Below are 12,500 nucleotides of genomic sequence, written 5' to 3' on the forward strand. Positions count from 1 at the left end.
TCTGAAGTTCGCCTACAAAAAAAGCTACCATCTTTGCCCAAATCTTGAGATTTTTTCTATGGGAAAATAACATGGGGATTTTCAATTATCGCACCTGTTAAACTCTTGCGGGGATACTGTGATATTCGGTAGATGAAGACGGCACACTTCGATCTTTGCTACCCCAGAGCTAACTTACAATGCAACTTGCCATAGGCAGTTAGCCTCAATTAACTCCCGGATCTCCTTATATGGGCAAAGATGGCAGCTTTGGATCCTTTTTGTAGGCGAACTTCAGAGGACTGGGTAAAAATGCACGGCCAACTGACATCACAGTGGAAGAATCATAATGATGTCACTCACACAAGCCAATCAGTGGCGCCACAAAAGATTGAAGGTGGAGTATTGAAAAGTCTTTGGTGGTGTTGAATAATATGTTAGTATTATGACAATGATCCCTGAATGCTTGTATAAAGCATTCAAGTTTAAATCTTGAAGCCTTTACGTGTACTGTATATACCATGCAACAGGACTTGATAAATCACAGGTATATTGAGAAGCTAGAAGTGAGGAAGGACATACAGTATTACAAGCATCTTCAGCCTTCACAGCTTAAATGAACCACCAAGCGAGGAGAACTCCTACTCAGCGGCCAGCGGTGAGCTATATTAGTCCACAGCGGCATACGAATATTGCAGCGGAAGCTTACGAGAGACCAGGCTGTAGAACAAGATGGACATAAAAACAAGAGTCTGCCACTCTGTCCAAATATTTTTTTGTCTATAGTTGTAAAGGTATTTAAAATATTTTAGTTATATCAGAATGTTTTAGATTTTTGTTTCTAGTTGCAATGTTTATATATATACATATATATATATATATAAAAAAAAAACACATTCAGCAACTGCTTTTTAATTTAAGCTATCAAACGGAACATATTCTGAACATATAAATAAACATTTCCTGTCTGACCATTTACAAACGCCTACAGCGTGGGTGTTGCAGTAGTGTGCGGTCTGCTAAACAGGTCAATCAGCTGAAGGTCATCTTGGCAGCAGCAGCATCATCATGGCTGTGTTAGTCATCGTTATGGGGATGCTGGAGTCAGCATTACAGGAGCGTGATGCTAAAGATGCTAGCATCACCACTTCTTATCACAAAAGACCTACAGCACACAGCGCTCTTTTTCAGACACACACACATGGTGGCAGAAGCACCCATGCACGCGCACACACACAAGCTATATTTACAGAAAAGACCTTGACACAGTTTTTTTCTATGTAAATGCGCACAAGCGCGCACACACACAGTTCAAAGGAAAAGTCCTGAATGTATGTAACTCACAAAGATACGAGAGCCCACTCTTTTCCCTCTCTCTCTCTCTCTCTCTCTCTCACACACACACACACACAGAGAGAGAGAGGCCTACACACACACACACACACACACCTACATTTGTGTGAATGACAGGAGAATGTTATCAGGCTGTGGAGCCTGCAGAGGAAGCAGGCAGCAGGTTATATAATGTGTCTGTAGACTTTAGCATAGTCTCACACAGGAAACTCCATGAATGAGCTTGTGTGTGTGTGTATGTGTGTAAGTTTATTGCATTGCAGTGTTGAGTGTTCAACTGAATCTAGTGTGTCGTTTTGAGTATGTTGTGTGCCGTGGTGACCCAGTGGGAGGCCATGTTTGTTGGATCCATCTTACAGTCGTGTCCAGTGGCGAACGCGCTCATTATCTGATGAAGTGTTCCGCACCAGCAGACCACTGTAACATTCCGGAAAGGCTTGGCTTCTGACCAATCAGCTGTCGTGTGTGTGAGTTTTCTGAAGGTCTTTTCATTTGTGTGTGTGTGTGTGTGTGCGTGTGTGTGTGTGCGTGCGTGTGTGAATCCAGGCCACCTCCCCAGAGGTCTCACCACTGATATCCAATGTGCTCAATCCGCACTCTCACTCTCAGTCAGTCCGTCTCGCTTTCAAACACACATACACACACACACAAAATCTAATTCATCTGCCGCTCTCTCATTCTCTTTCTCTCACATTCCCCTTCTCTCTCTCTCTCTCTCTCATTCTCTCCCTTTCTGTCTCTCTTGGTCTCCTACTTTTTTTGCACTCAGTCTCCTACTTTTTTCGCTCCGAGCAAAAAGAAAAAAAAAATCTCTTTGAAGAGATCTGTCTGGTTTAATATTCTCTCTCAAACTTCTCAGATTGACTAGTAAAAGCACACACGCACACACACACACACACACACACACACACACACACACACACACACACACACACACACACACACACACACACACACACACACACACACACACTTGACCTGAAAGGGTCTATTAGGTAACCTCCGTTTGGGGTCAAGCATGACCTGCCGAGGCTTTGCTTCCCACAACAGGAAGTCATTAATTTTAGTTTCTCTCTTTCTCTCTCTCTCTGAGTACTCTCATCATTGCCTTGAAAGGGGTGTCTGGGGCCCAATGCAATAGCAGAGGGGGAGGGGAAGTGCTAAAAAGAACAAAGTTATTACAGCAAGTGGACCAAGAATGGAAACTGATTTCCAAACAGGCACAGGACCAACTTTGTACGATGACAGACAGAAGAGCAATATCAAGGCACTTTTGTACATATGAGAAAAAAAGAGAATCCCGCACACTGTCCATTATGCCTGCAAACATTTATTTAGTATTCACAACATTTCGGTCATGGACCTTCCTCAGGTAAATTCACCGAAACGTTGTGAATACTAAATAAATGTTTGCATGCGTAATGGACAGTGTGCAGGATTCTCTTTTTCAAGTATAACTGGGTAACCTATTCCAACGCACCTGTCCCCACAAAAGAGGTGTGCAAAACAGTTTTGTAGAATGGCTGCAAGGATGGCATCTTACATACAGTATGTGTATTTTCTTTGAAAATGAATAAAAATGTATTTATAGTAAACCTACTTCTGAAAGGAATCAGTAGCTTATTGTACAAACTTAAATGTTTGTTTACCAATTTGATGGTAAACAAACTCGTAATAGGTGAATCGTTCACCTAGCATAGCTATACAGCATAGACGTAGCGAGGCCCTCCTGAAATATCTACCCTACATCCCTATATCTTTGCAAAGAGTGGCGTCCCACTAAATCTCGTGAGAATCGTGAAACATTACCTTGTCAGTACTGTAGATATAGAGATTGAGTTAGAGTTGTTGCCCATTGTTAATCCTTCTCCTCTACAACAAAAGCATTTGCATTGTGTACAGGGTGGGGGGGGGGGGGGGGTAAGTCTATTTACATATAATACATGTCAAATAAGCTCTACAATAGCCAAAAATACTTAAACCTGCATAGCGTTGCTTTAAGTTTGATAGTGAGACACTGGTTAAGCACCTTGAAAATCAAACATGTACTGATCCTCCTTTTCTTCTTCCTTTTAAAACATTTCTTTTGTCGCCTAACTTCTTTGCCTCTAGAACTCTCCAACAACATTAATGGTACAACATATATAAATTCAATTCAACTCAACCGGACAGTATTGAACCTGCTGTATTGATCTTTCAGAGTGATTATTTGCACCCGTGAGTAAATAGTGGAATGGAGGCATTTTCTTATTTGCACCCAAACCTAAAATGCGTGCAATCCAACATGGCCGACCATCTTGAGAAGCGCGATACATATACAGTACTGACAGTTGGAGATGGCCTACCTAAGTCCTAAATCTAACAAGTTAGGATTTTAAAGACAATCTTTTTGATGGAGACATGGTGCTAAATTCCCATAAACTTTGTTCAGTGGACGGGTAAAACCGTCTGTTTGTAAGCAAAATCAAGAATTACGATATTTTAGTTTGTTTACCGTTACCTAGCAACCACAACATATAGTCATTCATATATTAGTAGTCCCCGCTCTGTTCCCACAATGAGTAGGGTAGCGAGAAGAGAGCGGGCTATGAATCTGAAATTGGTTCAAATCCCAGCAAAAGCCTCATCCATCTTTCGTTGTTCTCTATGGTTGTTGCAACACGGTCTCACACCCAACTCGCCGAACGAGGACGCATGGTCAAGCCCCCTGGCGTCAATATCGGAAGCTGAAGGTGAACTAAGGCGGGCTCAAGGACTCCGTACACAGATAGAGTGTTCTGACTGGACAGGCTGACTTGGTGCCGAACGCAGGCTTGGCCTTGGGTGCGACCCTAGACCATCCCGCAAGGCAAAAAATATTTGTTGCCGCTAGGGTGCGTCTAGATTTCTAGCCTAAGGCTACAGTACAGTTGTTGGTAGAAAGCCTCTACAGAAAACAACTCTTTGAACTATCTTGCCTTTGATCAAGCTACCACATGGCCATTCATTAGCTACCCTACTATTTGTATTAAATCACATCCAAATCACATTTGTATTACTGTAAATCACATCCATACATTGTAAGTAACCCAGACATGGCAAAACAGCTATTAAACTGTTAACTGAAATTAGGCCTACTGTAGCCTAGGCACATGGCTACATGGGTGTTACTGTGATAGTAGCCTAATGTTGATTAGACACCGGGTGTAAATAGTATTGTTGATTATAGACTATTTATACCTGGGTGTAAATAGTATATTGATTATTTGCACCGGGTGTAAATATTATTGTTGATTATAGACACCCAGGTCTAAATAGTGTTGTTGATTAGGCCTATAGACACTATTTACACCCGGGTGTAAATAGTAATGTTGATTGCCACATTGCCTATTTACACCCGGGTGTAAATATCATCAGTTCTATTTGCACCCGAGTGCAAATAATGTCTGCCTTGATCTTTTAGTGGCAATTGTTCATTATGAGTGCAGACCAAGACAGCAAACTACTTCCCCATACTCAATATGTTTGGAGCTTCAAAGGTTTCGTTTGGGAGAAAGTTGTTCTAGCTCTGACTTTGAAATACTTCTGACATAATGTAACTTGTTACCTAACTCCATCCTGAAGGATACATAACTTCAAATTGAGGGCAAAATGTCAACCACTTTCACATGCACACAGACACACAGACACACAGACACACAGACACACACACACACACACACACACACACACAGACACACACACACATTCACACACACGCGTGGAAATACTTTTGTGACATCTCTGTGTTAGGTACCAAGACTGTGAAGTATCAATGCCACAGTACACACAGACACAGACACACACATGCACGCACACACACACACACACACACACACACACACACACACACACACACACACACACACTCACACATACACACACACACACACACACACACACACACACACACACACACACACACACACACACACACACACACACACACACACAAAAAGCAATATTCCCTGGCCTAGTTTGTCTGAGTCCTTTTCTGGGCCTCTGTCGGAAGGGCCCCTCTGGTTTCCTGCGATAGCCATCGCCCTGAGGAAAAACCCACTTCCCCTCCCCGCCGCCAGTGCTCCTGGACGGGCAGGAATTCCAGAGAGGCCCCTTCTTCGGAGCTCCGTGGAAGGCGAGGAGGAGGAGGGAGCCGGGAGGGCCATAACGGGACAGCGTCCAGACTCTCTCTCTCTTTTTCTGGATGAGTCAGTCATATTGCCCTTAACAATACTCTGCAGCAGAGCAGGAATGTCAGCTATTTGGGGAAGAGATAAGGCGTGATGGGGGCCATGGCAGCTGGATCTGCAAGGGTACAATGGGAGATGAAAGTTCTTGGATGGATAGTTAGATAAGAGGGATATGAGTCAGGAGCAAAGAATGGAGGAACAGGCTAATATATTAAAGGTCTGCAGACCTGGTGGGTATCTGAGCTCAACAACCCTTTCAATGTTGTGCTTTCCAAGTGCAATGTGTTGGTTGGCTGGAATTGTGTACCTTTGATTACCGTTCAGAATTGCGTGTGAGTGTGAACACTGGATATTTATCTATTTAATTAAAAAAAAAAAAAAAGCAGGATAAGAAAAGACAGCTAGAGACAAAAAAAGTGTAGGCTTATTGGACAGGATTCTCAGACTGCATCTTCAAACATGTTTAACTGACTAGGTCTTGAGCCAGGTTATGAAAGTGCCTCAACTAGGTCAAGCATTTGTAAAAATAGCCAACTGGTACAATAGCTGCACAGTAAATACAGGCAAACTTCCCTCCAGATGCCTTAAAATATGTCCTAGTAAGAGACGCTAACTTCCATGAGACGCGGCAATAGGACAGGACATTCCTCATATTCAAACTCATTATTAGCTGCCGTGAAAAAGAGATTGAGCCGGCAACCGGTGTCGTGATAAAGTTACGCAACCGCTAACAAGCTAACAGACACGCAAGGAGATCGGAAGGGAGATTTGGGATGGCTTAACACCAAGAATTTCATTAAGCAGGAAAGATCCACCCTAAAAGTGCGGCGACAATGCACAGAGGTCAGCAACTGGATTGAACCAGGACGGCTGAGAGACGTCTGGGCCAAGTTACACAGCTGTTTTAAATAAGAGAACTGCTGAGGAGAAGTAATTAAGGAAAGTCGAGCACTGACGTGTTTTCAGGGGTTTCTTCAGGTCAGAGTAGAGAGCTGGACACTCAGACGGAAACCATACACTGGGATGAAGGTTTTAAAGATGCCCCCTGAGTTTAGCACTGTTAGCTAGCTACCTGACTGCGGTAGCTTTTAGCTGCATCAACTCGAACTAGGTAACATCAATTTTTTTTTGTACAAACACTTGGTAACCCTGAAGAGATCTATGTTAAATATCGTCTTAAATTCTCTTTTAACACATTTACAATACATGAAGTGTTCCTGCTGTGCATGAAAAAAATTTCCTCTCTTCAATATGTAGCATGTGGACTCATTCATATTCATAATCAATTAATGCATTTCCTAACATTTCTCTGATCTGTATAAGAAATAAGTTCTGTCACTTGGTGTGCCCCCGCCTCCATACATTAGTGTGGGATCGAGGTTCGACTGCAACCACTTGTGAACTGTGACATCAGTCTTTTTGTGTGTCTGACAGCACAAACTTGAGGCTTATCAGCCGTCTGACAGGGAGCCAAGTTAAAAGAGAGTCTTCTCTGTCCTATGAGACATCCACAAAAGCATTGTCTCCATGAAGAGCCTGTCTTCTGACGACAGCAGAGTTGAAAAGGGTTGGGAACCCCCCCCGTGTTAGCCCACTAAGCGCCTGAGCTGCTTTTGAAAAGGATGATGACGTCTGTGCTGGGGTTCTGTTGTTTTCATTTCATTATTATTTTAGTATTATTATTTATTTATTTTTGTTGGTATTTCACTGTCTTTTTTTGCCTTTGATATGCCCTATATGTAAATCATTGTGTCATGACACCAGAGAGGATGGCAGATAAAAAAGTGAATGTAGACACAGAAGTAAACAGAAAAGAAAACTAGATCTCTAATACTCTATGGAGAAATGTTCTAGATAGAAGTAGCTAGGTATTCTGTATAAAGAAACCATTACTTCATTACTGAAGTGGTGGAACGTCAGTTTCTCAAATAGTATGTCAAAGAGTTTACATTATCTTGCTCTGATTCTGTCACACTCCATAGATGGAAAGATACAGGTCTGATGGAGAAAGATAAAAGTCTAGCCAATCCATAATTCATTCTACAGTATGTCTCCTCTATTGTGTATTTACAACATTTTTGCTCATCAAAGCTTCATTTCTGGGCTACTTACACATCTCAGCAGGCAGATGACCGCTGTTCACTGTCTGGTCGTACCACTCATAGATAGAGTATCTAGGACCGATATGAAAACACACCCAGTTCTCAAAGAAAACCCTTCTGTGTGTGTGAGAGAGTGTGTGTGTGTGTGTGTGTGTGTGTGTGTGTGTGTGTGTGTGTGTGTGTGTGTGTGTGTGTGAGTGTGTGTGTCTGTTCTTTGTAAGATGATTAATGTTGGTGCATTGCAGAGCCTACTGGTCAGCTGTCATACTCCAATAAAGTCTCCAGATGGATTCACAAAAGATCCCTGCGCTGACAGGTCGACACCATCATGTCATGCTTCCTGTTTCAAGATGCTGACAAATCTGCTTCCTGTGCTTCACACCTCTGAAGTAAGTCTATGGCCATCTGCTCATTGTCATGGAGGCCGCTGAGTCTGTCTTTAGCTCCATAGACAATGGGCCTGAGAGCTGGGCAGATGCTGTGTCGTGTGACTGGTAACTCACGCTAGATATTCCGGTTACACTTTAACCCTTTCATGCACGCATTATGAAAAAAAGTGTCTAGATTTTTTTAGTATTGATTTTATTACTCTATATGAGCCCAACATTGAAAATCAGTTGGAATTTTTAAAAAATATGCTTTTATATAGAAGTTATGTTTCTGTCCACGTATGTGGACAGTGCGCAACAAAGGGGTAAAAAAGAATAAAATGTAATGACAGAAAATGTGGAAACTATGGCCCTCTACTTCCTCCATACTACTCACCCAGCCCTCTACTACCCCCATACTACCCACCCACCTCTCTACTACCTCCATACTACCCGCCCAACCCCTCTACTACCCCCATTATTGCTCACCGACCCTCACCCACCCCTCTACTACCCCCATATTACCCACCTCTACTACCACCACTACCCAACCACCCCTCTACTACATCCCTACTACCCACCCCTCTACTACTAATCCACCCACCCCTCTAGTACTCTCATACCCACCCCTCTACTACCCATCCACCCCTCTACTACCCCCATATTACCATACCACCTTGGCATTACCACATGTAATTAGGTCATTATTTATAAATATGTTTACCAAATGTTTGTTTCTTTGTAATTTAAAGCAATTAAAATCATATTTGAAAAAAAAAAAAAAAAAAAAGTCCTAGTTACAAAATCTAATTTTTGGCCATTTAACTCCTCTGTTGCGCAACGTCCACATACGTGGACAGTTGCTTTTTAGGGTCTACAAACTCTATTTTACATCCGATTTAATTTCTGAAAACATAGAGTTGTTCAACACACTCTCCTGTACAGCATAATATTTTTTTTTACATGATTTTGCCTTCTTGAGTACTAGCTTTTTACAGATATGCCTGGAGCATTCAGCATACGGCCATTACTGTCACTCATGTTGAATTGATGATGTCATCAAGCAGTCAATATTCCAAATATAAGATGATACATATTGTTAATATATTGCCAAGGACCTACTAAAACTGCCCTGAAGTGGATTGGTGTATATCAACATGATAAATAAGTAGAAAACAGAGTTAAAGTTACTGTCCACGCATGTGGACGTTGCGCATGAAAGGGTTAAATTAAATTTTTGAAATTGTTCACTGTTATATAACTGTATGTTATTATTATTATTATTATTATTTGTATGTTGCTTTGGACAAAGGCGTTTGCCAAATAGCATAACCATAACCATAACTTGAAGGTATCTACATAAGAGTGACACGACACTGTAAATGTGACATAGACATTATAAACAAGTCATAAATGTTTATGACATAATGCTGTCATGTGTTAATTTAGGGTTAGAGTTAGGTTAGGGTTAGGGCTATAAGATTAGGTTAGGGTTAGGGTTCATGTGTCATGACAGTGTCATGTTACTCTTATGAAGATACCTTCCAGTAAAGTGTTACCAATATTTCAATTGGGCACGATTGCTGCAATCACAGAAACTGGGAGACAGACGAAAAACAATTTGTCTAACCCTAACCCTAACCATAACCCTAACAATTAATTTTATTTTTACTTGGTCACGTTTTCAGTGAGGTATTGTACTGTGCTTCACAAATTGCTTCCGAAACCACAACAGTGACAATGATCAGCATGTACTGTAGCCTACACTGCTGCATGGATAAAGCTGGCACCAAGTCTTTCTGAAAGATATGGAGATGGAGGCAGTTCATGAGATACCTCACATTACATGTGTAATCTAGTATTTTCCACCCTTTCAATAGATTGACTAAGTTTGCTTTTAGCATTAACAACTGTGAAGATACAGTAAGCATTTCATACATTTCATGTTGTAACATTTGTGCTCACCTTACTTTGGAAATTAGTTTAATAGCAGTTGTTTCCCCTCATTTTTCCTGTTTCTGCCTTTGTTTTTTGGTAACCCAACTTGGCCAACTAACATTGCACCAGCAGCACAACAATTAGAGACCTACTAACAATACTCATCTACTGTACATAAGCAAAATGTGTACCTTATGAATCGTGCAGGCGACTAAACGGTTTTGGGCTTTAGCCAGGCAGAGTGAGAGCGACCTTCAACAGCCTTCACTATTTTTTGTAAACACAATTCAGTCAGTTAAACTTTACATTTTGTCTGACATTCATTTTGACATTTAAATTGGAAATGAAAATATTCAGGTAAAATAAATTATATTCCAGACTTTTCAAGGGCCCTCTCCTCCATAGGGATCTGCTAAACCCCTTACCAAATATAAAAAAAACCCTCTCCCTAAACCTTCATTGGCTTGGTTTCCCAGATTCGGTAAGAAGCTCTTAAGTGGTAAGAACTTCTTAGGAGCGTTCTTAGAACGTTGTTAGAGCGCTCCTAAGAAGTTCTTAGCACTTAAGAGCTTCTTAACGAATCTGGGAAACCCGGCCAATGTTGACAGCTGTGAGCACTCTACTCTGGGGGCATGAACATGGCGGCTCACAAACATGCCCCCCAGAGTAGCACTGTAGCTGCCTGGCTAATTTAACTGCTGGCTGCTGCAACTCAAGCTAAAGGTAAATTAGCCACTTTTTACTTTTACTTGATTACATTTTCAGATGGTAAATTTAGCTTGTGCTTGAGTAGTACTTTATCAGAGTACTTTTCCCACCTCTGCTGGCTCACAGTCACATTAGTGTCTTTATGAACACGGTTTAATCACAGATACTCTCTCTCTCTCTTCCTCTCTTCCTCTCTCTCTCTCTCTCTCTCTCACACACACACACACACACACACGCACACGCACACACACACATCAATGAATCAAGGATGCATCCAGAGACTGGGCCTTAGCACTAAGCATCTCTCCATTGATGCAAGAAGGTGGAGAGGCCCCTCTTAATAAGTAGGTCAATAAACATGGAGATGCATGCACACACACACACACACACACACACACACACACACACAAAGAGAGAGATAATAGAGAGACATGCCTGGAGACACACAAGCATATAGCTCACACACACACACACACAGACGCACACTAACCCAGTGACCCCAGTCAAACCTGCATAACACTCATTCCCAGCCCAGCGATGACTCTCATGTCGATCTTAGTAGGTCGGCTAACCATCGCCATGGTAACGTGTGTGTGTCTAACTTGGCGGTTGCCTGTTTGCTGTACAGAGGTAGAAGCCAAAGTATATGAATCTCTTTCAATGAGGACAGCTCCAAGTTCTGACCCACTTGCAGACTACTCAACTTCAAGAGTCTCCCTGTGTGTGTGTGTGTGTGTGTGTGTGTGTGTGCGCACACAGGTGTGTGCCTTATGCTTTGTACTTTATATTGGCAAGTTGTGTGTATGTGTGTGTGTGTGTGTGTGTGTGTGTGTGTCTGTGAAGAATGCTGCCTCATATATTCGGGTGCTGCAGTGTGCATTGGTCTTGAAGGGACGTCATTTCTACTGGCAGCTCACTGCATTATACATGGGAGAGGGGTGACATGAGGTAGGCCTGCTAAAACAGAGGCATGTGTGTATGAGTGTGTGTGTGTGTGTGTGTGTGTATGTGAAAAAGAGTGTGTGCGTGCGTGCGTGCGTGCGTGTGTGCGTGTTTGTGTGTGTATTATGTCAATAATCTGGGGGTTTGTCCTTATCTAGTCATTGCTGTCGAACATCGGAGTGAATCTGAGAATGTCTAGATCAAGCTCCCTGCCAAATTGTGGTGTACCCACACACACACAGCTTTCTCAGCTGTTATCTGGCCCTCCCAAAGCAAGGGAGGGTTTGTGTGTATGACTGGAAGAGTGTGAGTCTGTGTGTGTGTGTGTGTGTGTGTGTGTGTGTGTGTGTGTGTGTGTGTGTGTGTGTGTGTGTGTGTGTGTGTGTGTTTGTGTGTGTTTGCATGGAGGGTTTGTATTAGGGTTTGTGTTAGGGTGTGTGAGAGGGTGAGGCTGTATGTGTGTGTGTGTGTGTGTGTGTGTGTGTGTGAATGTGTATGCACGGGAATTAACATGTGTTTGTGTGAGAGACTTGGTGAATTTGTGTGTGTGTGTGTGTGTGTGTGTGTGTGTGTGTGTGTGTGTGTGTGTGTGTGTTTGCTTGTGTGTGTGTGTGTGTGTGTGTGTGTGTGTCTCTCAAGAATGCTGCCTTAATAAATTCAGGTGCTGTGCAATGGACCAAATTGGAATTTGTGTGTGTGTGTGTGTGTGTGTGTGTGTGTGTGTGTGTGTGTGTGTGTGGTTTGTCCAAAACTGCACCTCCGTCCCCTCGTTAGTTAGACCAGTTAAGCAACACCGACACAAGAATGTGCAGCAGTCAGTCTCGCTGGGTGGGAAACCTGGTAATGCAGGTGGATTTGCGGTCATTAGAGATTTCTTCTGCGACTCTATTATGTAACGATTA

The 12,500-nt window shown here is 42.4% G+C and overlaps 1 long non-coding RNA gene across 1 annotated transcript in view; it reads left to right on the forward strand.

Annotated features, from left to right (window-relative positions):
- Positions 1–12,500, forward strand: part of LOC134097281 (uncharacterized) — a 40,115-nt gene that overhangs the window by 21,396 nt on the left and 6,219 nt on the right. Inside the window, exon 2 of the long non-coding RNA XR_009940900.1 lies at positions 7,888–8,031. This is a non-coding gene — a long non-coding RNA (uncharacterized LOC134097281). The remainder of the gene's footprint in view (positions 1–7,887; positions 8,032–12,500) is intronic.

Source organism: Sardina pilchardus, chromosome 12 (assembly GCF_963854185.1).
Source record: "Sardina pilchardus chromosome 12, fSarPil1.1, whole genome shotgun sequence".
NCBI classification, from domain to species: Eukaryota; Metazoa; Chordata; class Actinopteri; order Clupeiformes; family Clupeidae; genus Sardina; species Sardina pilchardus.